This window comes from Apus apus, chromosome 12, assembly GCF_020740795.1.
Source record: "Apus apus isolate bApuApu2 chromosome 12, bApuApu2.pri.cur, whole genome shotgun sequence".
In the NCBI taxonomy this organism is placed as follows: Eukaryota; Metazoa; Chordata; class Aves; order Apodiformes; family Apodidae; genus Apus; species Apus apus.
The window spans coordinates 5,859,677-5,885,747 of NC_067293.1; the positions used below are offsets into that span (position 1 = coordinate 5,859,677).

General features: G+C 37.6%; 1 protein-coding gene across 3 annotated transcripts in view; it reads right to left on the bottom strand.

Annotated features, from left to right (window-relative positions):
- The window catches only part of SLITRK4 (SLIT and NTRK like family member 4), a 130,577-nt gene that overhangs the window by 37,366 nt on the left and 67,140 nt on the right, over positions 1-26,071 (bottom strand). Inside the window, exon 3 of one of the 3 annotated variants that reach the window (XR_007890674.1) lies at positions 23,278-23,300. The exons of the other annotated variants lie outside the window; for them this stretch is intronic. The gene's annotated coding sequence lies outside the window, so the exon portion shown is untranslated. Of the gene's footprint in view, positions 1-23,277; positions 23,301-26,071 lie in introns of those variants that run through there. 3 annotated transcript variants of the gene reach the window in all.

Genomic DNA, 26,071 nt, shown 5'->3' on the forward strand with positions numbered 1-26,071 from the left:
AACAGTTGATAACTGTTCTGCTTTAACTAATTTCAGGAAAATAATCTGCTAGTCTCTGCAATTGTTTTCAAAGTAAAAAAGCAACAAAGTCTAATTTTAGTTAAATCTTAAAATGTCAAAAAACCTATAAAGAACTCTTGGTACAATTATTTGCAGTCTTTAAAATTTGCCTACAAACTTGAAGTTAAACTATGTGGTCTTAAGACATAGTTTGCAGTTTAATCACTTTCCCACTTCCTTTGGGAAACCTGTTGTATTACAGGGTGACTGTCCAGACACTTGTGTTGTACAATGCCTCTCCCTCTGCCCACAGGGCCCTACCTAGGCTGACAGAGATCTTTTTGTTGTTGTTTTCTTTTCACCCTGAAAGTACCCTGTTGAAGCTGCTGCATTGGTAATGAACACACGGTGTGTAGTGCCCAAGATACTCCCCTTTGAAAAAGGAAATTAATTTTTAAAACCTTAATTAAGATAATGCTGCAGATCCAGTTTACCTACAAAGAATGGTATCAGGGACAGGGGAGTGAATGCTACTATGCAAAACAGATTCCAAGACAGATACCTTTAAGCTGATCTTGTGCTGTTTTATTTGTAAGCAATTCTGTAGCTTTCTTATTGTTTGCTCATCACTAGTGAGGTAGCAGATAATTTAATTTGTGATATCACTGAGAGAGAGGCTTCCTGATTACCATCAAGTTAATTTGTACTATTAAATGTGTCTGTTACCTTCCCACTCATATTATGAACCATTGTGGGATGTTTCCTATTGTAGAGCAGCGTGTTCCATGAACACTTGGTAATTTAGAGAACTGCAGCACAGCCTGTGATTAAAGCATTTAAATTTCAGAGTGTTCTGAGAATGTGGTATGAGTTAAGAAAATGCTGATTGAGCTTTATTTATGGGAATTTTGATTAGTATCCACAGTTCCACTAAGGACTTCTGTTGACATTTGGTCTGATACGTACATGCTGATATTTTAGTGGTTTGTTTACATAGTGAATGATGCTTAATGACATATCAGTAGACATTTCATTTTAGGTGCTTAAAAGGAAATTCAGGCCCTGCTCCAGGCTTTTATCTTTAACTTCCTTACATAAAAGTATCTTAGTCCAAGAAGTTGGTAAAGCTGCCTGACAGTTCCACTGTCTCTTCATCTGTTGATTTCAGAATTAGGGTTGTCTGATGGCTACCTGGTAAATCTCCTGTATTCTGAAGGACCTAGAAACCCAACCTTATTTTACTCATTAAAATAACATGGGAATTATATAGATTAATTATTTTTAAAATAATGATAAAATTCAAACTTTTTTCTTTTAATCTTCAAATTATTTTGGCTTGTAATAAAATATGGCATACTCTGTTCCTACAAGACATCTGAGTGCCTGTAAATAGTGTTAAAAAGTGGGACAAAAGAAATTTTGGGTATTTGATACCATGTAACAAGATCCAAAAATAGAAGAATGCACGTAATTGTATTGAAGGATGTAGAGTTTGTGTGGGTGAATGTTCAAGATATGTAAACTGAGATATTGGAACAGGATTCATAATATTCACTCTTTGTCCCTAACCAGAACAATTTCACTGGGATGAAGATTGTCAAGTGTGATTTTATAGAACAGAAACAAGCACAAGTGGATTGGGGGGGGTGGGATAGCAGGGAGAAGGGGACATGATGGGCACTTTCTGCCTTTCATCCCTGCACTCTGTACTGAATTTCTCTATTCTCTGCTTGCCAAGGCTCATGGTCCTTTTGTTCAAGGCTCTTACAGTCTGATCTCTATTACAACAATCTGTAAGAGGAGTTAGTCATATAACAGCTCCCTGAAATAGAACTATTAGTGGGTGGGGATAGTTGAGACTAACACAGCAAACAAGGAAAAACTTATGTTAAAAATATGAAAGATAAAAGCCATTTTATGTGTCACTTTTGAGGTCTATCAAAAGACTGTCTGTGGAAGCAGATGCAGAACTGGAAAGCTGAATGGGGAGGGCTTCTTAAGACTCCTGAGCACATTATTGCCAATCTTACCTGTGCCTGTGTCAGATAGCAAGGCTTCTTCAGGGAGTGTGTCAGACTGACATTCATTGACAACACCAGGGAATATACCACATTCTTAATGGTAGGTAATTCTCACAGGCTTCCTTCTTTCCCTGCCTGCTCTCAGCTAAATGATACAGGAATCTTCTTGTATTGAAAAATGTTCCATGTCAATGTGCCTTAGCCAGATAAACAGTATCAAACAGAATTAGCTTTAACATGAGGGAGTGCTGCAGTCTCTTGTTGCAGGAAATCAATGCAGACTCTTAGGTTTCTACTCAGAGGCCCCATGTTCATTAAGTAAAACTCTGGTCCATTGGATATGTTCCTTTCTGTGGGGCAAGCCAAGGTTCCAGACTCTTTTAAGCCTTAAGTTTCTAGTAAAACGGGATTTCCCTCAAAAGAAATATTCTCCTTTGCTTGCTTTTTTTCTTCAGGCTAAATTCAAAGTCACAATTCATTTCTCTGTCCCTCAGTGTCTCTTCTGGGGTCAAAACAATCTCTGAGTTGTAAATGCTTGGCTCTAATAGATTATAGCATGTGTGTTTCCTGATTAACATATTTCAAAGTTTAGCCCTTTAGGAGCACACAGAGCAACATGAAAAATTCAACCTTAGTACTCAAGGCGGGGATGGGGGGAAAGAAAAAAGGAAAATAAAAGTTAGATATGAGTCACAGTTCAGGACTCAGTAGGTCTATGAAGGAAGCAATTTTCATGTACCAGCAATGAATCAAGCTGGGAGCTTTACATACATGTGCATGAGTATGCATAAACAAACACACAGTTACCTGCAGGTTCACTAGAGAAACTTGGCTTCCAGATTTTGCTCATTTCCATCAAAGCTTATAATTCAAGGGTGCCTCAGATCAGAACTCTGTTTTAGGCCCTCTAAGCCCTCTCATTCTACTCTACTTTCCTCTGGACTCCTTCTAGTAACTGCTCTACAGATGTGCACCCCATTGCTGGACAGCTGCACAAGACACTATTTCAGACTAGAGGCTCTGTGGACTCTTCCATTTTAGGTTAATTAATTTGGGATTGTGGGCAGGTTAAAGCACAGTATGTCTGGCTGTGGTTTATTTCTAGCTTTTGGCTGGTATGCAGTCAAGCTGAGGGTGAGAAAAGGACCACTTTCCACAAATGAGTAGAAAAGTCCTTTGTCCTATTAAGTATCCTGTAGGAGAAGGACACCTGAGGTTCTCACGCAGCCTTCAGGACACACATATGGTCCTTTGCAAGAAAGGAAGGAAAGGTTTCAGTGATACAGGACTGAGGATGAGAAACCTAGACAGTTTGCTCACTGGTGATTGTTAAACATTATGAAAATAAAGGATGAAGGTTTTTTAGCCATTTTTAAATTAAAAACATAGTTGTGCTTTTCATTTTGAAATGTATCCATTTGACTAATTCTCTTCAATCCACTGCTCCAGTTTATACATTATTTATTTATTTCTAGGCATTCCAATTTATCTTTTAATGTCAGTAATTCTTAGTCATTCACAAATGCTCAATTATCAATATTCATTTAAAGAATACATGTGGCAACTTTCTTGTCCCCTCTTTGAATGACTTACAACTAAAAGCAATGTGAACCACATATCTGAGTGTACCATTCCTCATTCGCAATGTGAGCTTACCATATTAAATCTTTGCAAAGATTTGTGTTAAGAAACCTTTTGCAGTGGAGTATTTGGGAAATACCAACAAAAAAAGGAATATGAACAAAGCAAATGGATATTCACATAACATGTTAATGTGCTCTGCAGGCTCTCTGCAGAGATTAATTTTGATTCTGTTTCATCAATCTTATGTATGTTATAAGCAACTAAAGTAATGCCTGACACCAGGTCAGATTTTTGCACCTAGCCACTCTTGCAGATCTTGTGGGTGGATTATTCCACTTATTCTAATTCTAAGTGAGGATTCTCTTAAAGTGAAGAAATCCCATGCGACCAGGAGCAGAAGAAATAGTTCTCCATAATCTTTTCTCCTGGACCTCCTGGTGCAAGTGATGCCAAAGGCAGTGGCAGCTGATACAATTTAGAGTACCCTAATTCACTTCCAGCTTGGCCTGGAATTGAAGGCAAGGGAGGATACAGGCTTTCTGACAGGCTGGTTTAGGTTCATACGTTGTACAATTGTGAAGACTTCATTTGCATTTTAGTGTACTTCAAAACATATTCAAAATCACATCCTCCAAACAACACAGTACTATTTGGAAATCTAGATACATTCTGGGCAGAATAGTGAAAGGAAATGCATGAAAAGTCCCAGTATTCCTGTAAACAGAAAATACGTATTTTCTAAGCACTTTATGCAGAGATTAATAAACCAATTACAGAGTGTTAAATCACAAGAACATGGATTAGATTAACCTTCTTTAACCATTAAGAAACTTTAATTTGTGGGGAAAAGTTAACCAGTTTTCATAGATAAGAACACTTAATTAATTTATCAGGTAATAAACATTAAATAGTAGAAAATTTTAATGAAAGTTTTAATTAATTTCTCAAGGAAGATTATAGGATTCTGTGTATGACCAGTCATGGAGAACTAGGAATTTGCTTCAAGAAGTTAGATGGTAAGGTGTGGTGGGAATTTTGCTTGCAGATACAAGAGTAACTGACTGGAAATGAGAAACTGTCACAATGAGGACAGTGAATGGATTACCAAAAAAGGCTGCACATTTCCATTCTTTGCAATTTTCATGACCAAACTAGATAAAGCTTTGGGTAATGCGATCTGACCTTGTAGCTCACCTTGCTTGAGCAGGAGGTTGGATTAGAGACTAGATGAGGGTCCATATAACCTGAATGATCCTATATTCATGTCTTCTAATTCCATATGTTGATGAAGGCAGAGGGAGGGAATTAAAAGAGCAACAGAGTAGTTCACCTAGTTAGTACCTGTTTTCTGTTTCATACTGTCTGCAACCCTGACATCTGATAACGGAAGTTTCACAGGTGGAAATCGACTGCCCTGAATTGGAAGGATGTAGGAACAGTTTTATCTGGGGGAAAATCCGTTTTACAATTACAGTTATCACTGTGGTTTATACAAACAAAAATGTTGTACAAGAAGATGTTGCCCATGTATGTTTATAGTTGGCCAATGGAAAAAACATGTAGCATTACTGATGATTTGATGAAAGTCAGCTGCAATGTCTGCAAGTGGGTTTAATTTTCTCAGTCTTTAGCTCTTTCCTAAGTTTAAACTGAAATATGAAACCTCTGATGATTCTTGCTGAAAGTAGGAACAATGCCCATTTGCTTTCTGAGATTCTATTTCTCTCTCTCTAGCTCTGCAAGTGTTCCCTTTGATTAGGCAGACCTGTCACTGGGGGGGAATCCAGGATACTGATGACAGCAATGCTGATGTACTTTTAGTTCCTGCTGTCAAGTGAAAATGAATTACCTTGATTTTCTTTCTTTTTTTTTTTTTTTTTAATGGTAATTCCACTTACCCAGGGGTCGGTGAGAGGAGAAGTGATGTGTTATTTTCACTTGCATGTTGTTGTTTGTCATTTTAAAATCCACAGTAGGTGTTAACTGAGCCAATAGCTTGCACTGCTTTTGTGGTGTTTTTCCACTGCTTTGTTCTTGTGGCTTTTTAATAAAAGACAAATTTAGGGCAAAAATTAAAACCATATAAATCTTACCTGATAATAAAAATGTTTCTATAGACCCTTAGTAAACCCAGGCTTAACAGCAAATTCTTAAAGAAGCTACCTAGCTCTGCCTAGATAAATAGAAAGTAAAATAAGCCTATAAAATACATTGATGATGATGATGATGATTACTCTAAAATACTGTAGTAAGCTTAAGCTGGGCAGCTTGACATGTCTTGGCAGAACTATCTGACCGACACCACTCAAGAAAAGCACATTTAATTTGAGATCTGTTGTTAAGAGTTTCACTGATAGCTTATAGAGCACAAGCAAAATAATGTTTGTGTCATTTTATGGCCATCACAGTCCTGTGGAGTACATAATCCAAGTCCTGCTGGGAGTGTGCAAAGTAGATACATAAAGGAATTTTTACTTTTCAACAGTCAAATTTTAGGGCGCTACTGGAGTTCAGAGCCTATAAGGAGAGGTAAGGGCTATGAATGGAAATATGTAAGGCATCATGGAAAGCCTATTTTGCCAGCTGAATGTGGAAAGAAGATGAGGAAAGGGCAAGAAACTTTAGAAATACCTTGTGAATTCCCTTTCCTGGACCCTAGCCATTCTTGCCAAGAAGAAGCAAGCAGGAGAACCTGATAAGACTTTAGGAGATCCTCTGTTTTGTTCATTCTGAATGACGAGTTCTACTCTGTACCCAGAATGTTCAGAAAAGGCAGTATGAATGCTTGGCATTCCCACACATCAGTGTTGAGGCCAAATCCCAGAGGTTTAAAAGAAGCAGGGATTTAGATGCAGGATTTTCTAATTGCAATGTATTCTGTGCCAGCTAGCAGGGACAGGAGAATCCACATTCTCTTGCAGGGGTTCTTAAAGGAAGCTCTGCTGCAAAGCTGGGAGAGAAACAACAACTTCAGGAGCTATAATACTCTTGTATGGCTACTCATACGATGTTAGAATAAAATTACACTTTCCCTGCTTCTTGTATGAAAATTAAGAAAAGCTACTTTGCTCTGTTACACTCCACTGCCCCTGGAAAACTCAGCTAGCTGCAGGACTGCAGTGTTATTTATGTAGATGCACTGCCTGTGTTGAGGGACTGTGAAGACCCTAATGCTAGGAATTAAAACGACAGCTGCTGACCTACCAGTGAAAATAATGTGGCATTAGCCCCCAAGATGTAAGCTACATTTATGCATTGATTTATTATTTATGATGAATCTGTCATGTGCATTTGAGAAATTACACATCAGCATCTATACTGATCTTACAGAATATTTTGTAACTTGCAGCTGCTAAATTGATAACCTTGGGTTCTTTGCTGACTCAGCTTTGCTTGCACACCCCATTCTATTACTCACCAGTTCTTATTTAGAAATAAGGAGATGTTTGTCTCTTAAAATTACCTCTTTTGAAAGACAGTATGCTTTCTGATTCATCTTATTCAAGCAAGGCACTTTTTTTTTTCTTTTTTTCCCCCCTCCTTTGCTTCGTTTAGGCATTCCATGTCAAATCCAAGCCTAAGTGACTGCTGGCCTGGGAGCTCTGTTTCTTTTATACACTCTGCCAAACTCTGGCATACAGCCCAGAAGGAGCTTACAGCAAACTTATCTCATTTCCACTGAGGTTTAATAGGTGTGGGAATTCCCCTGAGATAGAACAGAAGTAATTTTCTCATCAGCTGACAATGGTCCCAATCCACATGGCACAGATAATTTAAGCATCTCAAAACGGTAGCTTTAATTTAACAGCAGCTCAGACAGGGTCCATGACCTTGAGCAAGAACATGTAGTTTTTTCCCTGTTTTTTGGAACTCTGCTGGATCTTATTGACTTCCTGTTTATCTTATATTGTCTAATGAAAGTGGTCACTTTTCACATATGAGGTATTCTGTGAATCATTGCACTAATGTTATGGTTGGAGGCCAGTTTTATGTGTGTAGAGCAACTCTGTCATTGCATGGAGTTTGAGGGGAGAACATCCTACAGAAACTTGTGTCACCACATAGTAGAAATTTATTTATTTTTGTCTTCAGTTTTGCCTGTCAAATGATAAATCCAGCCATTAAAGACTGCTGAGTGAAGAGCTTTTACAGATAATTACGTGTGTCATATGCTTATAGGTGACATCCCTGGGATAATATGTAGAATAATGTGATAAATGTGCACTGTGCTTTGCCTCTGGCAAGGGTTGGTTGCAATATTCAGTTTAGTAACTGAACAAAGGAACAGGCTGTAGTAGGTTGACCTTGGCTGGACCCCAGGTGCCCACCAAGCTACTCTATCAATCATCTCTTCAGCAGGACAGGGGTAGAGAAAATAGGATCAAAAAGAATTAGTAGGTCAAGATAAACACAGTTTAATAAAGCAAAGGCCACACATGGAAGCAAAGAAAGCAAAATATTTCTTCTCTACCCCATATCAGCAGGTGATGTTCAGCCACTTCTCAGGAAGTTGGGCTTCAGGAGGTTGTTCCAGAAGAAAAATGTAATAACAATGAATGCCCCCTTCCTCCTCCTTTCTCTCAGGTTTTATTGCTGAGCAGAAGTCATATGACATGGAACCTCCCTTTGGTCAGTTTGCATCAGCTGCCGTGGCTCTGTCCCCTCCCGATCTCTTGCCCACCCACAGCCTCCTGGTAAGGGCAGGGGAATGTTGGAGAGACAGCCTTGATGCTGTGGGAGCCCAGCTCAGCAGTGGCCACAAAACTGGGGTGTCATCAACACCTTTCTAGCTACCAAAGCACACCACTGTTAGGGCTGTAGAGTCCCTCAGCCAGATCCTGAAAGGGATAGGAAAGCCAAAAGCACCAAAATTGGCTGGACCCGAATTGTTCTTAATTTGTTAGTTTTTACTCTAGGAAGTGCTTTCTTGGGAAGTGAGTGGGAAGAATATGATCTAAATATGACACTTTGTTTTGAAGCATTTTAAACTATTTCATAAGCAAACCAAGGAAGCAAAATTATTTAAACAGGGATTTTAAGCATTGCTCACAAAACAATGAAAGAGTGAATATGATTTGATATTTTGAGATTAGGAGAACAATGCTGAGCTTCAGTTGAAATTACAACAAGAGAGTAATGGGGGCAGCACTAAGTAAAATATTCTTATTGGGAACTGGAAGAGTATCACATTCGTACTGAATGAATCCTAGTGTAAGGTGAGGTATGACTGGATGTGTGGAAAAAGTATCTTATAGTTGGATCCTTTCTTATTTTAAGGAAAAGAACAGTTTACGAAGTACCTACACAGAAAACAGAGAGAGCAGCCCAATGTTTTTATTCAGTATCTTCTCATTCTATGTCCTAAATATATTCCTTATCATATTCTTTTCCTTCTGCATTTGACTCATTGTAGCTGAAGTTGTTTGCTTCTCAAGAGAAAGGCAAAAAATAATGGAAAAACACTCTAAAATGTTATTTTCTACAAGAGAAAGTGCATATAGAACACACAGCAATGAGTATGGTTGTAAATATTTTTTTTTTAATTTATTTCTCCTTCCCTGAGTTATGCAGCAATCCCAAACTCAAAAGCCTTCCTGCCTCCCAGCACTGCCATGTAACTTCCTCCTGTGGCATCATCAGTTTTGACTTTCCCACATTTTTACTCTCGTAAATGCATATTAGTAAACTCAAATGTTTTGTTTGCTCTGTTCTAGTTTTTGTATTTTTAAATTCTCAGGCAGGTATTTTCACATAGGAATACTTGACTGTCTTGGGGGGCTGCAGAGGAAAATAAGTAAAATTTCTTTTAAGACAAAGCTTGTTTGGTATCTCGTAGGTGTCACTAGAGTTACCGGTGAGAGGAGAACAAACACCCAAAGTCTGTCCTGCTCAGGTGGTGGTAGCACCTGGAATTGATTTCTAGCAGCATGGACTCACCTCAGAAAACCCCATTTTTGCTAGGAAATGTAAGCAATATTGCTTCAATTCAAGCTAGGAGTTCAGGTCAAATAAATCTCAAATGTTTCTGATCTTCAGGTTAACTTTCTGATTGGCAAACTCAGATTCTTTTTAAAATATGTTTTTTATTAAAAGAGTCAAGAGCTCAAATTTGCTTTCCTTTAGCTAGTTCCTAACAAAATGCTGTACATTGAAATAAAAACAAATTTGTTATTTTTACTTTTTTTTATCCTGCTCATTTCAGAGTGGAATATCGTGTTTCTGAACTATGTCATATAGCTGAAAGGCAGTCACTGATTTCTTATTTTAATTTGTTTGTTTTGTTTTGTTTTTTTTCTTTAAACTGGAATTTGAAAACAGTTTTTTGTTTAACTTTCCTAAAAATAAATGTGAAGTTTCCAGTTCTTGGAACTCAGGAGGTGATCCTGAATGGCTATGGACAACTGGGTCAAAGCTGTGCATGTGTGTTGGTGGCTACAGCTCTCAATAAGCATTGAGTATTTAATTTGTTCCCTGAAATTGTGATAACTCACCAGCCAGCCTGACAGTTCCTGGCATTTGCAGTCCTGCTTCTCAGTGTCAAGGAGCCACAAGAGAACCACTCTGAGTCCCTGGTGTTGAGCTACAGTTAAATCTGAACAGACAGCACCTTGCACAGTGTTGCTTCTTTCTTGCCAAGTGAATCTCAACGCTAACACAAATAATGGTATTGAGAGGTTTTATTTATTACCAGATGTAGGAAACTGGTGTGCTGTCTCAAATCTGTGTTTTATGTCCAAATCTGAGTCCCACATTTGCCTTGATGAAGCTGAACTCAAATATGAGTTAGAGAGGGCAGAGGGACAGAAGCTGAATAGAATAGGACATTTAAAGGGACATTTCTAATACTGACTGCTGTGGTTTGGATTGATTGAGGGCTAGAGCAAGGATCTAACTTTCCCTTAGAATGATTATATGACTGAGTAATTCTTTTAGATGTTTTAAGGCAATTTATTTATAAAATATTTGCATATTAGAGGGAATTGTTCTCCTTTAAACTAAGTTTGCATTAAGCTTTTAACTAAGTTTCAGGAATGATATATTAAGTGAGCTAAGCTTCCATAAGTTCCAGTGTTCTGCTTCATGAATAAAACTGTCAGAGTAAACCAACCAATAACTCTCTGCCTTGACATTATGTTCTGTATAACAAATAAATCTTCAGAATCTGAACAGGCCTGGCGACTTCATTAATAGTTACAGCTGCAGCAGAGAATGAAAGAAAATCAATTCATGGAGCCTGATATTTTAGGGTTTACAGCAGAGAAAGGTTAGTGGATTGCTGATGAACATCCTGTGTTTTGACTCAATCTTTCTGTTACAGAGGGAAACAAAAACTGTAAAAAGAGAATACTTCCGTTCAAGACAGGAACAGAGTATGAAACAAGGGGAAGGATGTAAATTGTATGGAAATAAAAATAAAAACAGTGTAACTGGGCTCTCCAGCCTCTGAATCTTGATTTGCTCTTAGAAGAAATGCCTATTTCCTATGAAGTTTCTAGAGTGCAGCTATGGTATTTAGGAATTCACTGCTGCAGAAGAGAATAATTAGGAGGTAAATTTAATTTCAGATTAAAATCCATTAAGAAGTAGTGAATATGCTGTATGTTCCTTGGTTCTCACTGCAGTCAGTAGCTCTTAAATACTTGATGTTTAGTGATAGCTCAATCCTTCTTCCAGTTGTCAATGAGAAAACCTCCCTGACTTCAAAGTAGTAAGGATTATCTCTTCCATAAGGATTATTTCTTCCATTTCATTTTCCACTGAAAAACTTAAGCATACAATGCCATGAAGTAGTTGAGTTGTTCCCCCCTCTGACATAACTCATCTGTATAGCACAGACATATCAAACTGCCTCCTGAGTATGATGAACTCTTAAAGCTTTAGCTTTACAGAAGCAGTAAATTATATACGGATAAATTGTGTCACAATTTCATCCCTTTGAAAGAATTAAGTCCTAAAACCCTGGATATAGCCACATAAGGTTCTGGTCTCTACTATTATGACATGGTTTTAGTTGCATATCACCCATTTTTTTTTCATTACTCGATATAAATGCTGTCTTTATAAAAGAGAATTATGTTTGTGTTTACATTGTTAAACTGTAAGTTGGTACAACCGTGCTTCACAGCTATAGAGTCTGAGGTTTACCCTGTTGTAGAGAATTTACAGGGTGAAAGAAAATAAAAGGATAAATATTAGTGAGCAAGTAGTTCTACAAAGAATTGAATCGACTTACTCTTTTTCAAACTCATCATGCAGTTAAGAAACTTTGAGGGGATACTGCAAAACCTTAAAATTCTTCATCAGTTCTAAGCACTTTTTTACATATTTATACTTAATGATATTTCCCAATTCAGAAAGCTTATAGAGAAAAAGTCAGGCAAAGGAGATGAGCAAATTCATAAGTAGATCCAATGGCAGACAAAAAAATGTAATGAAAGCAAGTGATCAACTCCTATGCAGTCAGCAGTACTGATCATTTTTCTCCATCTCACTAGCATTGTTTTATCACAAGTTCACCTTTTGGTTTTGGTTTGTTGTTTGTTTTTTTTTTTAACATAGTGCACCATGACTTTGCACTAAACACAGATGCAGCTAGTTAGAAAATTTTCTGCAGTAAGAGGCCATACTATAATACTAATCTTTCTACGCATACATCTCTTGAAGGATCACTTAAAGCAAGGGATTCTTATCATGTCAGTTGGAATGAACATTCAAGACAGATTTCACTGTGAACTGAAGTGCACCTAAGGGATGATGTGTGGGTAGAATACATGAGAAAAGCACTTTTTATTTCTTTATTATAGGTCCAGTGATAACAGTCTGAGTACAGGTTTCCCATGTGCTTTTGGCATGTAAGAATAGTCAAAGCTGTTTCTCCAGAAAAAGACCTTAGAAGATTAAGCAGACTCTTGGATTAGTTTCTTTCATAGAAGCTCAACAAGCAGTGTGAAAAAACGAGACAATTTGTTGACTGGGTCAAGTAATCAGTTCTATATTTTTCAGTCGCAAATTCATCTGTGGAATCAGGCTTAAATTGTAAGACAAATCTTCCTGGAACTTCATTCCATTCTCCTGACAGAATGAAGAGAGAATCTCTCTTCAGTTTTCTAACATGAGTAGTTTCTCACGGATAATGGGTCCTAACCATTCCTTACTAGTGTTGAGGACCCAAAGCTGCTTGCTTTTTAGTTGTCCAGTTGAAGAATATGATGGGGAGCATTTTTCTTCTGTAAAATAGTTCATCTACCTGAGTCCATGAAGACACAAGCTAACGGCTGCTGACCAACTGTGAATTACTAGTGGAAAATTGCTCCTGGTATTGATTACTTGTTTAATTGCTGCTTCTGGTGTAAGTAACAGATAAATATTGATTCTGGAAGATTTGGTTCTTTGGGCAATAAAACTTTTGAAGTCCAATGTTTATCTTGACATGTATGCCTTTTGGTTGGATTCTCTAGCATCTAGTGACGCAGGGTCTGCTCTGACTCTTTTCTTTGATGGCATCTGACCTGTATCTGGTCACTGATTCTTGAAACTTGATTTAAATTCTCTGAAATAACTATCTTTAATAAAATATGGTTAAAATTAACTAATTGACTTCTAAGTTACTGAGGGAAAACGGAGAGACTGAGGAGGAAAATATCTATCAGATTTGTGCCTCCCAAAATACCTGGAAAAAGCCCACTGATAGCCATTTCACAGTACACACTGAAGAACTTCAAGTATAAATAATTTCTCAACACAGAGAAGCATGAGATAAATCTTCAAAAGCACTCTAGATACCTGCCCCTACTCTTGTTTATGATCTCATTTTCTTTAATGGAAAATAAGATTAATGTGATGTCTGCTCATGTAGGCTAAAGGTTCAGCATTGCAGATGGCCATATAAAAAAAGCAATACTATCTGCTCGCATAGTCAGGTTGAAATCCTTAGAATGACATGGCAGAAACACGGGCAGTAAAGGTTCTGATGGCAATAGCTGTGGGCTCATTTGCTCCCTGATTTTATCATGCCTGTTCAGCTCTGATTTTCACTGATGGGAAAGAACAGCACTGTCAGGTCACTAGTGATCCCACTGCCTCATTGCTGCTGCCTGTGTGGCCCCATTCCAGTGAATACACTGCCTGTGGTTCCATTTGAATACACGGTGAGAAGAGATTTTTTTTCAGCCTCAGCTGAGTGATGAAACAACCACTCAGTGCCATGGGAGTAAGCGTGTCCATTATTCTCCACCACATAATGCCGCACTACTCAGGCAGCAGAAGTGTTAATATTGACCTCAGTAGGACAGTGCTGGACAGTTTTACGCTTGTTGTAAGTTAAGTGCAACAAGATGCATCAAGGCAGGCTTTAAGCACAAGTTAAATGGTCAGATACCAAAGATGAACCTCCAGAAGCTGTGTTTGGCAGCATGGGTGCCAGCTGCTGAGGTCCCAGTGGACTGTAAGGTGCAATGGCCACTTCTGTAGCACTGGTACTGCCCCTCCATGGTCCTGTGCTCACAGCAAGCAGGGCTTCTCAGAGTTAGCACCAGCTCCTGCACCTCTCCATGTTTTCTCCTTTTCCATTCCCTTCCTGTGTCTGGAACAACTGTCCCATTATGCTTGGAGCACCTACCTTGAATTTTTCCCCTGTCTTGCTGAAAAATCTTGAGCCAGTTTTGAGCCATAGAGAAAATGCAATGCAGTACTTGCCTATGAAGTATTATTGCTGTTCAAATACTTCTACTCTCTCCCTATATTAACTGCTGCAGTCTTTTTATTTTAACACATCCTTCCCTGTATAAATGGCACTTAGGAAATTATTCCTTTCTTCCCCACCTATGAACCATGCTGAGATTTCTTTGGCTTGTTGCCACATAAATGAGAATAGGTTGTGTGTATGCCAGGAAATAACAAATACCAATCTAGTGTCACTTACTTTTTATGTGGCTACTTTCTTCTGAGGGTATTAAATCACCTTAGAACTGTCAGTTAGCTGAGAACAGGTTTTACTGCATCTCTGAAGTTAAAAAGTAGTGAAATAAGAAGATATTTCAAATGTTGACACATATTTTTGTTTCTTTGTTTCGATTTTGCATTAGAATGGCAGAAGTCAGTGAATTCTCAGACTTAGTGTTTCAGAGCTATATGTAATTTGATTGTCATAGGTACAGTGTGGCACTTCATGCCAGGATTGTGTCCATCCTCCCACACAACCAGTAGTCTGCAACTTTGCAATGGAATCAGCAAGCTGGGTCATACTGGCATATGGCTTTCTACTTACAATAAGAGCATGTTCCTAAGAACAAGATGTTTGCATGAAACTGCAGTATAACTGTTTTTCTGTATTCTAGAGAGCTCATGAGGGTTTTGTGTTTCTTAAACATGTATTCAACTCTTCACACTTCCAGGAATGCAACCCTTCCCAAGATGTGTGGTGTGAGAGGAGAAGAGATTAAGACCATTTATTTAAAATCCTGTTGCTGTTTAGACAAAGCAGAGTAGACCAATATTTTGAGCTTGAATTAAAAGTTTTAGACATGCCTGTGATGCTTTGATTATGTCCTTACACATTCCAGGCACTTTGTTGTCAGGCAGAAAGGTTATATAGAAATGTTATTAATATTTGAAGTTCATCACTAGTACACTCTGCACAGGCACAATTGTCCACTGTCTAGCAAATCAAACAGTACCTTTTCGCCTTTAAGAATGTACTTAAAACAATTGTTCTGTGTATTTTCTGTACTTTGTTGGATTAAGACAAAGTATTCAGTGCTGCTAAGTGCTCAGTGCTGCTCTAGTGTATTTCTTCATGAACGATGTCAAATAGTTGTATGTCATGAACTTGCTGAAAAATCATCATCATGATGTTGTGGGTGCCTTCCTTATGGATAGGTTTATCTCAATGAATGTCTCTGTACTGTCATTTTGGTACCTTTCTCACTACTATCACTCATTCAATGCAAAAAATCCCAGTTTTTTTTCTGCTGTCTGAGGGGTAAGGTTGTCTAAATTGTTCTCCTCCTTGGTTTAGCCTTCAATTCACAATGCTATCAGGAAAACAAATTATTTCTCATTTCACCATAAATTAAGGCTCTATATTTGTTTCGTGGATTTATTTGAAACAGGTAAAAACTTTTAATGGGAGTTGGGCATTTACTTGTTCTTCTGTGTCTTTGAAAATCTTTCCCTTATGTTATTTACCTTTGCAATGCCCTCAGAAGAACATGGATAAGATTTTCAGCAACAGTGGGATGACTTTCAGCTTCTATTCATTTCAGTTTTTCCCTTCTTAATTGCTTTGATACTTTAAAAAACTTAGGTTCATTATTGTTTGAGAGCAGTACTGATCAACTACTCCACAGTGTTAGGGGTTTGCCTGCCTTCTCCAGCTTTCTTATACTGCAGCGTTTTTAACCTTGAGGTAACTGAGCTCTTTGGAAATTTAATTTACCGATGGAAATAACGGCATTCATGAATGCAAGCTCATTATCACAGCATCTTAAACAAAAAGCAGTTTCATAGTTATCATCAGTATAGAAAGACACAAATATTCAGCAATAATTCTTCAATTTCTAAAATGGTACTTAATTTGTGTTTGATTAGCTGTGAGTTGTTAGCTATGTTAAATTTGTAACTTAAATTTTTCTGATATTGCAGAAAAGAAATCATGCATACTGTCCCAAAGTTTCATTTAAATGCTTTAACAATAAATCATTCTGCATAGAAAGCTTGTAGGAAAATGAAAAAAAGAAAAAAAGAATTATTCTGGGAACAAAATCAGTATAAAATTTATATCAGCACTAACACAGAAGGTAAATTGGAGTGTGTTATTTAGTAACTTGAGCATTTTCAGTGCTCAGTAACTCTGTGCTACAAAAAAATGACTTTATTTGCCTGGCTCCAGGCCTATTGAAGTATCTACATTAAACAGTGTAAAATAAACTGCTTCGTAGGCAGCATCTTCTAAAAAATGTTAGCTTGCCCGAGTTATACAGAAAGATGTCAGTCCAAGAAAGTATGTAAATTTCCATGGGAAATTATAAATTACTGAAGACTAACTGAAGGTCCTGAGGTCGTTGTAGTCTTACTCTTCAGAGATTTTAAAAACTTCAGTTGTGAGAGGTGAGATTTCCAAAGGTTTAATAAAGGACTAAAGAAATAAGACGCTGATTCTCCAACTCAGTCTGGAAGTCTGGAAACAGCAGGAGATGGAGGGGATGGCCTAGAGGAATGTTCTCTGCACTTCTGTTGTGTTCTGTGGCCTCTGAAGCACGTATCACTGGTTCCTGCCAGAGACCAGAGAGCTGGCATTCTTCTGCTCTCTTGTAACAAGTTTTATGTTTCTCTTAAAATGGAAAAGTAGGAACCTCATAAAATACATAAATAATTAAATGGCAAAAAGAAATGTTTCAGAAATATTTAATTATTAAATTATAAACTGTATGTTATAATCTCTGTTATAGGAAGTTAAAACAGCATATGAATGATGCATTTTTACTTTACTGATGAGCTACAACAAAAATTTACTCTTTCTGGCAAGTTGGATTGCAAAAAATGTGGATGCAAAACTGCTCTGTCAAAACAATTTCTATCAGATTGACTTAAGATCACATGCAATTGAATGAGATAAAAGTTTGTTTGTAATGTACATCTGGATTTACAGAGTTGTCTGAGAAAGTGAGTGAAGGTCATGGAACTCAGATGTCTAACCAGGGGCCAGGTTTGCAAATCCCAAAAAACATGTATCTTTTTTGCTAGTACTTTTACATTCCAGGGCAAAAGATGCTCAAACAGACTCAGAATGAGCTCAGGCTGAAACTAGAAACGATGCTGCCACTTTAGGTGGCTTGTGAAGAAAAAACAGCTTCAAGCTCTGACTTGGTGCTAGGTTGACTTGTTTGTATGGTGCTTTATCATCTAGGTGTGTCTAACTTTGGAGAAGTAATTCTGATAATACCAGTGGATTATAAACTCTTTTTTTTCTCCATTACTAAAATAAATGCATGAAATTTTCATTAGAATGACAGGAGAAACAAGAGCATAAAATCAGAATCAGGGTATTGATGTATCAGCTGGCAATGTTTCTTGACTTTGGCTTGGAACTTTAGCACAGTATCTGTAAGATCCCTGTTATTGATTAAAGCTCAGTTAAAACTGATGGAAATGGATAGAGAAGCACACTATCATGGATCTGTATTCTGGGAATGGGTTTTATAGTGTATGCTTATGAAATTTTATCTACTTCCTGCCCCAAAGGTGGTAAGTTACTATAATTCTTCAATTCACAGATCATGCAGGAAGTGATTCAGCATGTGTATTTTGTGATAGGTGTAAATTAAAAAGGAATGTCAAACAATGAGAAAGCTCCTTGCAGAGTGTTTTTGTTAATACCTGACAGCCTTTTTTTATCTGCAGGAAAGATTTAGATAACCAGAAAAAAGTGTTGCATTTTGTGTATATTTATAGCTTCTCATACAAGACTCTCCAAATATCCTAAGACAGATAAATGCTCTTAAATAGTGTTAACAACATTGGTTTGGAACTCCAAGAACGACAAGTGAGCTGCAATTTTCCAGAACTCTTGTTTTAACTTCATATCACCAAAGTCAACAAGAATGACTGGAACAGCAAGATGAGTGGGGCTGAACTGCTCAGAAAAATCCGTCTCATTCTCTAGGGTGAGGAAAAGAGATTGCTTTTTTTCTTGTCTGAGTTCTGTGGAACATGTATCTAATTTAGGATCCTACAATTCCTGCCTTCTTCAGGTAAAGATTTTCTAGATCATAAGAAACTTCTAGATCTTGGTCAGTGCCTTTGGATTTGCTTTTGGTATGCCCAGTTGGATTTGTAAATGTACTTAAAAATCTAGTCCATAAAATGTACCTTGGAAATGTGCTAGTGATGAACTAAAATAAGGAGGCTTAAAAAATAGAATTAGGCCAAAAACATAAAACGAAAAGAAAAAGAGGAAGCACTTGTTTCATAGTTAACTTGAACACATTTTGGCTAAAGTTTCAGAGAGTCTACAGACAAGACTGAGACATATTGGCTGTACAGCTGTTGTTTTTCAAACAGCCCACCCTCTGCTCTTCCCCTGCCAGCCCCTTTCATAGAAGATTTTGTACTTGGACATTTTTAATGACACTATAATGTAATGCTTTGTCCTCTTTTTTTAGCTACAGTTGCCAATAGTGGCAAGCTGTTTGATGCTTTCAACATGTGAAATAAACAGGCCTTATATATAAGGATGATGGTATCGGATTCTTTTAGGTGGTAAATTGTGCCAAGTTAGAACTGTACTCTTCAGAGCGGAAATGCTGTACGAGGACTATCCAGTTGTAGCAGTATATAAATGCCAAGTTGCTTGCCTTGTAGATGGGAGATGATTATTTTTGCTGTTTGTAGATTTGATGGTGAGAGTAAAAGTTGTCTATTGCGAATATATTGTATACTAGTGTCTTACCTCCAGTGTTTTTTCCCCTGCTGATCCTATACAACAGCTCTGCAGGAAGGAACACAGCTGTTCCTCTGCCTTTAATCTCCACACAAATAGCTGTGTTCACCTCTTTTGCTCCATGGGAGACATTTGGACAAGACGGGAGTTTGATGCTTTCAACATGTGAAATAAACAGGCCTTAGAGATAAGGCTGTCAGTATCAAATTCCGTTAGATGGTAAGTTATGCTCTGTCTGGGTCATTTTGTTCTCACTAAGAGATGCAGAGGTACCACCATCTCAGAGATGTGCAGAAGAGTGCTAAGGTCCTTCACAAGGAAATCTTTCTGACCGCCAGCTTTAGTGAAAGCTCAGATTTGTTAACTGTCCTTCTGGAGGAGCTTCCAAGGATAGTTGTGTTGCTGGAGGCTGGCTGATCATGAAAGGTGTGAACATTTGGTTCTCTCCTCAGCGTTCCTGTTCAGCAGCTTTTCTTATGAGCCACTGACCTGTTCTCCTTCCTTTCTTCTTAAGGTTCACCATGGAACAGTAAAATCAAGTTGCTGAGGTTAGTTGCTATTTAAAACGAGAGTGTTTTGTAGTGACAGGCAATTAAAGAGATGGTGCTTTCAGAACATGACATATCACCTAGTAATGTCATTGCATATAATGGAGGCACCGCTCTGTGCGACATGTGATGGCTTGTGATATGTCATGAGGCAATTTAGTTAGAAATTAACTTGTGTCTAATCTGATCAGTAGGCTGTTTCAGGTGATTCAGTCAATGCAAAAGTGTGGGTGGAGGGATGCTTTTTTGCAGGCAGGTGAGGGAAGATGACTAATTTGCATTTTTAAAGCTAGAGACAGCAAATGTGTTGTCTTTCTCTTAGAAAACTAAGACAGAATTAAATTTTTAAAATGCAGCAACTTCAAGTTTTAACACATAAAGCCACCATGCGTAAAGGAATTTAGGTGTGTATCAGTTTTAATTTGGTAGTATTCCTAGCATAGACACTTGACAACACTTAACAGAAAAACATGATGGTCTTGATACTTAGATCAAGTACATGTAGGACTGTTGATGAAATAGTTTAGTTTAGTGTCTAAAACTCTAAACTAATATTTGTATTGAATATTATCTTGCTCTAAAAATGGCTTTATATAATTCAGTGGAACCTTTACTGGAGCAAAATGTTCCCCCAGCTGAAGGGTAATCACATAATTATCAGTTCTTTCCTCTAAAATTAAGATCTAATTATGTGTTTCCTTTACTTGAAGAGTCTTATTTACAGAATTCAATTCTTGATTTTTAACATGTGAAAGGGAAAGGAGTTGGAATTTTATATTGGACTGAGGAAATCGCTTTTAGTAACAACTTAAAGAGCAATAAGGTCTCCCCTCAGCCTACTTTTCTCCAGACTAAACAACCCCAGTTCCCCCAGCTACTCCTCATAAGACTTGTGCTCCAGACCCTTCACCAGCTTTGTTGCCCTTCTCTGGACTTGCTCCAGCACCTCAATGTCATTTTTGTAGTGAGGGGCCCAGAACTGAACACAGCATTCAAGCTGCAGCCTCATCAGTGGTGAGTACAGGGAAACAACCACTTCCCTAGTCCTGCTGGCCATGCTATTGCTGATAGAAGCCAGGATGCTGTTGGCCTTATTGGACACCTGGGCACACTGCTGGCTCGTATTCAGCCAATTGTTGACCAGCACTCCCAGGGCCTTTTCCATCAGACACTTTCCAGCCACTCTGCTCCAAATGTGTAGCACTGTGTGAGGTTGTTGTGACCTAAGTGCAGGACCTGGCAATTGGCCTTTTTGAACCTCATACAAGTGACCTTTGTCCATCAATCCAGCCTGTCCAGTTGTCTCTGCAGAGCTTTTCTGCCCTCAAGCAGATTAACACTCCTGACCAATTTAGTGTCATCAGCAAACTTACTGAGGATGCTTTCAATCCCTTCATCAAGACCATTGGTAAAGATATTAGAGAGAACTGGCCCCAACACAGCCCTGGGGAATGCCACTTGTGACCAGCCACCAGCTGGATTTAATGCCATTCACTACAACTCTTTGGACCCAGCCAGCCAGAAACAGAATTACTGTGCTGTCAAACATCAAAAACCTGAGAGCTTCACAAGAGTTCAAGCAATTATTAAACATTTATCATCTTTCTGGACTCATAGATGAACTGTACAAGATTTGCTATTGCTAGATGGTAAACACATGGCCCCCTGTCAGTCATTTCTCTTTGATAATTTGCGTGCTTTCTTCTGTTCGCAGTTCTCAGCACCCATGCTGTTTGGAGTTTATTTGCTGTGTTTTTTTTTTCTCCTAGGGGTAACTCATGTGGTGCTGATTGGTCTTCATCATCCAGTTTGTTTCTGTCCACATTTGTCCACACAATGATATTTGTCTGGGGGCAGTTTTCTCCTCTGATGTTTCTTTAGTTACTTCCTAAGGTGAATTTCACTGAAATTTTACATCTGTTTCTTGCTCTCTTGCAACCTAAAGCTGTAATTCTCTTTTCTGTAAATTCTGTCGCAACAGCTCTGCTGAGTGCCCCTTGGTTGGTGAGACAAAATCTGCATTTCTTAAAAATTCTTTGTGTTGCTTTCAAACCAGTATGAATTGGTGCTTAGTAGTCATAAGAGCCAGGAATTTTGCTAATACAGTCATATTTTCTTTTGCAAATCAATAAATCCCTGCTCTTTAAGATGTATTTTGGCTTGCAATTCCACCCACATTTCATCATTTGATTATATCTGGACTAAGTAGCTATTTCCTCCTGCTGTTTGTCAAGGTGTATATATTCCAGGTCATATTTAATACTGCAGCTTCCTAAGGTGACCCCTTTTCTGCCTGAATGTTGGCTCTGACCTCCATTTTGTTGAACTCAGTTCATTACATATTCCCTCTGCTTGCTTCTGCACTCTCTAGGGAATAATCTCATTTCAGCACACAAGAGGTTTCACTGCTAATGAAAATTGCTAAGCATCACAATTAAAATTTACTCTGCTGTGCTCAGTCAATGAAAAAGAACTATGTGTATTGCAGTTAATAATCTAGATCTCTTTAAAACCAGTTTGAGTTATTTATTTCCATGTCAAGTAAAAGTCATTTACATGCAAAAAATAAACTTACATCTGAAGGGTTAAACAAAATGAGCCAGATAAAGGCATTAGTTTCACTGGAACCATGGACATCTGTTCTGATATAACTTAGGAAAGATACTGCTCCAAAATAAGCAACTCCATTGTTTCTTTCTTCAGACAGTCAGAACAAACTAGTGTCACCATTACAGAAAAGAAGACTTACTCCATTGCTGTGTATCTCAATTTCCTTATGCTGTTTGACCACTTCCCATGCTAAGAATACTGTCTGACATGAACAATCTAGAAATGCTTTAGAGTAAAAGCTTTTTATCAGAAAATCTATTATGGCTATTTCTTGCATTGCTCTGGCTAGAACTGAATGAGGTTCTAAAATAAGTTCAATTAGAATGAGTAAATAAATGCTCCACATATGATGGAGAGAAATGGTACACAGGGATTATCTTTCTCCATTTGGGTAAATCTGAATAATCATTTGTGATTGAGTTGTCCCTTACGTAAACAGTTATGTATTTCATTTATCTGTGCATAACTCTGTCTTTAATTCTTCCTGTTTGTTGGAAACAATTCTCTGAATGACAGTTTAGTAGAGCTCCAACTCATCTCAATTTATATCACATCATCCTGACATACAGTCCACAAAAGCTGCAGAGAAAGTAGCTGCCTCTGTCTTCTGAGTCACTTAAGCAGAGCACCTGTGCAAGGTCTTTCTGGTTTCGGAAGGGAACTCAAAATATGTTTTTAAGCTAATACTTTCCCCTTTTCTTTCCTGTTCCAAGAAAGGAGCCTGAGTGTCTTCCCACTCACAGAATCTCAGGCAAGGATCAACCCCACTGACATTTCCTGAGGCAACCCACCGGGCGTTGCCAGAGCAGCAATGGCTGTGACGTTCAATTGAGTATTTATTCTTCCCTTAGGAATGTATCCATGAGTCAAATCTCCATCCCTGCCAAACACTAATTCTTGGCATCGTTGCTGATGCCTCATCCATTTGGCTTCAAGACTCTGTATAGGCAGCAGTCACAATACCACTAGCATGTGTCAGCTGTATTTCACCATCATCTTTGTTATCACTGCATTGTAATTTTAAACAGTTGGAAAACTAACAAAATTCCATATATTTAAAGGAAAGATCCTTACTTGAGCACAAGATGTGAAGGTATTCTGCATAATTTTTGTTTAACATAAGTAAAAAAAAAATAAATTAGAATTAGAATGGGAATTGAGTTAAGCAAGTTGAGTCTTAAGTAACATTAAGTCATCATAAACTCTAATGAAAGTGAGAAGTGTGTCTTGTGAGTCTTTATTCAGCACAATATTAGCTCATTTTAGTTCTTCATTATATCTACATTCAAATGGTATTTTCTCTTACAAATATGTAAGATTATGTTAGTGAGAAGTACACAAAAAGTGTGATTGATTTCTTAGCATTTGATACCCTTTGATTGAATCAATAAATATCCTTCCCTTCAGAGGACTTTCAGAGGTCTTTGAGGCAAAGTTTAAGCCAGGACTCTGAAGCTGTTAAAACATACAAATCTGGTAAGGCTCAGTGTTGGTAGAAGTACCAGAAAGAACAACACTGGACTTCCCAGGTTCCAGTCAGGGTCTTCCTTCAAGAACAGTGAAAGTACTAGATGTCTTCAGGGCGAATATATACAGTGAAGAAATTTAAATTTGTGACTCTGACAAGAAGATACTTTTGAAGTCTTAACAAAGCATGATGAAATCTGAAAGTCAATTCTCTATTTTCTCAAATTCATATGAGAATTATATTGGCTGTCACTTGACCATTTCATATGCAGGTAATTTATTTGCTAATTTATTAATACAATATGAATTAAAAATATTTTCATTGAAGATTAATCATTAGAAACTCCATTTTTATTTTTATTTTTTTTAATCTGAGTGCTTTTCCTTTGATGTTAAAAATATCCTAGGATTTAAATCACAGTGCTTTGTATTTTTAAAACTAAAAAAAGACTAAATCTTGAAATTTTTTAAGAGTCAAAGTTTATTACTGTTAATGTAGTAAGGAATTCTGTATTACTGTTGATGTTTTCCTATTACTAGGTTCCAAGTAGGTAAATCTGAGACTGGTATAGTAGCATTGCATTATCTCCAGTGGTTTTCTCCATAAGAGCCATTGTGTTACTTAAATAAGACATTTTTGGCATACAATGCATATGTATGGTAGTATATCACAAGGCAGATAAGTTCTGCTGATACAGGAACAAAAGATGAAATCTCATTTGTGAAATAACTGTGCAACTTACTCATATGTGAAGAAATCAGGCAAATGAATGGAGATTAAACAGGGCATTTTGCATACATTTAGGAAGGAAAAGTATTATACAAGCCAAAACAAGCATTTTTTTTTGTTAAATAGTGACCATGGGCTTGGGTGTGTGAATGTAACATTCTGCATCATTCATATCTGAATGAATAACAAAAGAATTCTCTGAAAGATCTGCTTTGGGTTTAGGCACACAGTTTCAGGCCCATTTCTAGGAATGTACATCTGCCTGTAAACATGGATCAGTGTTTCATCGTTAAATGCTAAAGACAAGACCTCACAGACACTAACAGCATGCTCCATGTTCCTAGTATATGTAGTAGCTTTGTCATGGAAAACAGCAAAAAATACAGATTTAAATTAAAAGTAGGATTTTTATGGTATTTTTTGATAAATAAGCGAGACTGCATCTCTTTGGTCAGCTTTTCTCATTGTGCTCTTCAGTGAAAAGGATCCAGGGTGTGCTGAGTTCAGGCAGATTCTTTTGTGTGTGCATTTTTGACTTATCATAACCTTGGGCCTCTGGGGAGGTGTTAGAGCAAAGGAAAATTTTAAATAAGATAAAATCTAAAAGCTTTTAAAGTAATTTTATTTTTAAAATCTCACTGTGAGGATAAGTGACTAAGTGATGCTCAACTGCTAATTTCCTAGTTCTGTGCAGTCTAAGATCTTCTAAATAAAATGCATCACATTAGTGAAAAACCCAAACTTCTACTTCATTAAAAAGATACTGCATCATGAAAGGCAGGAAACAGCCTCCTGAAAGTGCTCTGCATTGCACACAGAACACTTTTACTTATTTCAATTCGATTTGAAACTCAAGTATTGTAAAATCACCAAGCTATATTTTCCTTATCCGTGTAATTTATGAAATAGAATGTCTGGAACTGCAGTTGTTTGCTTAATTTCCATTTTCTCCCCTATTCTCAGTAAAATAATAATGTTCACCACTCACTAGCAACAGAAAATAGAGAACTCTTCTTCCACAGCAGCTTACAAGCCTATTCTACTCAGATTTCCTACATATTAATACCCCTTAGTTACTCCAAACACTTTGTGTATAAAGGTGCTCATACTGAAATGTCCTCATTTTTTAGTAATTGAGTGCAATATCTTCTAACACTGTTAGAACCACAATGCAATAGAATATAAAAAGATGTTGTCACTAGCTGGTTCAACTACATTTTTCATGTAAAATTTTCACCCCAGATATTGTGAAATATGTCACATACTATGGTCTCCAATTCTTATAAATTGGCCATCATGATTCAGACCTAGCAGGAGCCTCATAGCCAGCTGACTGTAGCTTGGGATCTCTCTCCAGAGAGCTAATCAAGTGTCAGAGTGTATCTTTATGTCAGAGTGAAGCAACTATAACTTAGTATTTCAGAACTTGCTATGTTGAAGTAACTAGAGCAAATCCATAGATAAATACATAATGTGAAACTCAGGATTACACTCCCTGTAGCCACACTGACATTGATGAGCTCCACGGGCAGAACTAAGGCCTTAACTCTGAGATGTGTAAGCATCACCAGCTGCATTTTTGCAGAGCATGAATGAAGTGCATTCTGAAGGTGTGTGCAGTGGTAAGAGAACCATCACAGAACTGAAGTCCCTGTGACAGTTAGCAGCACAG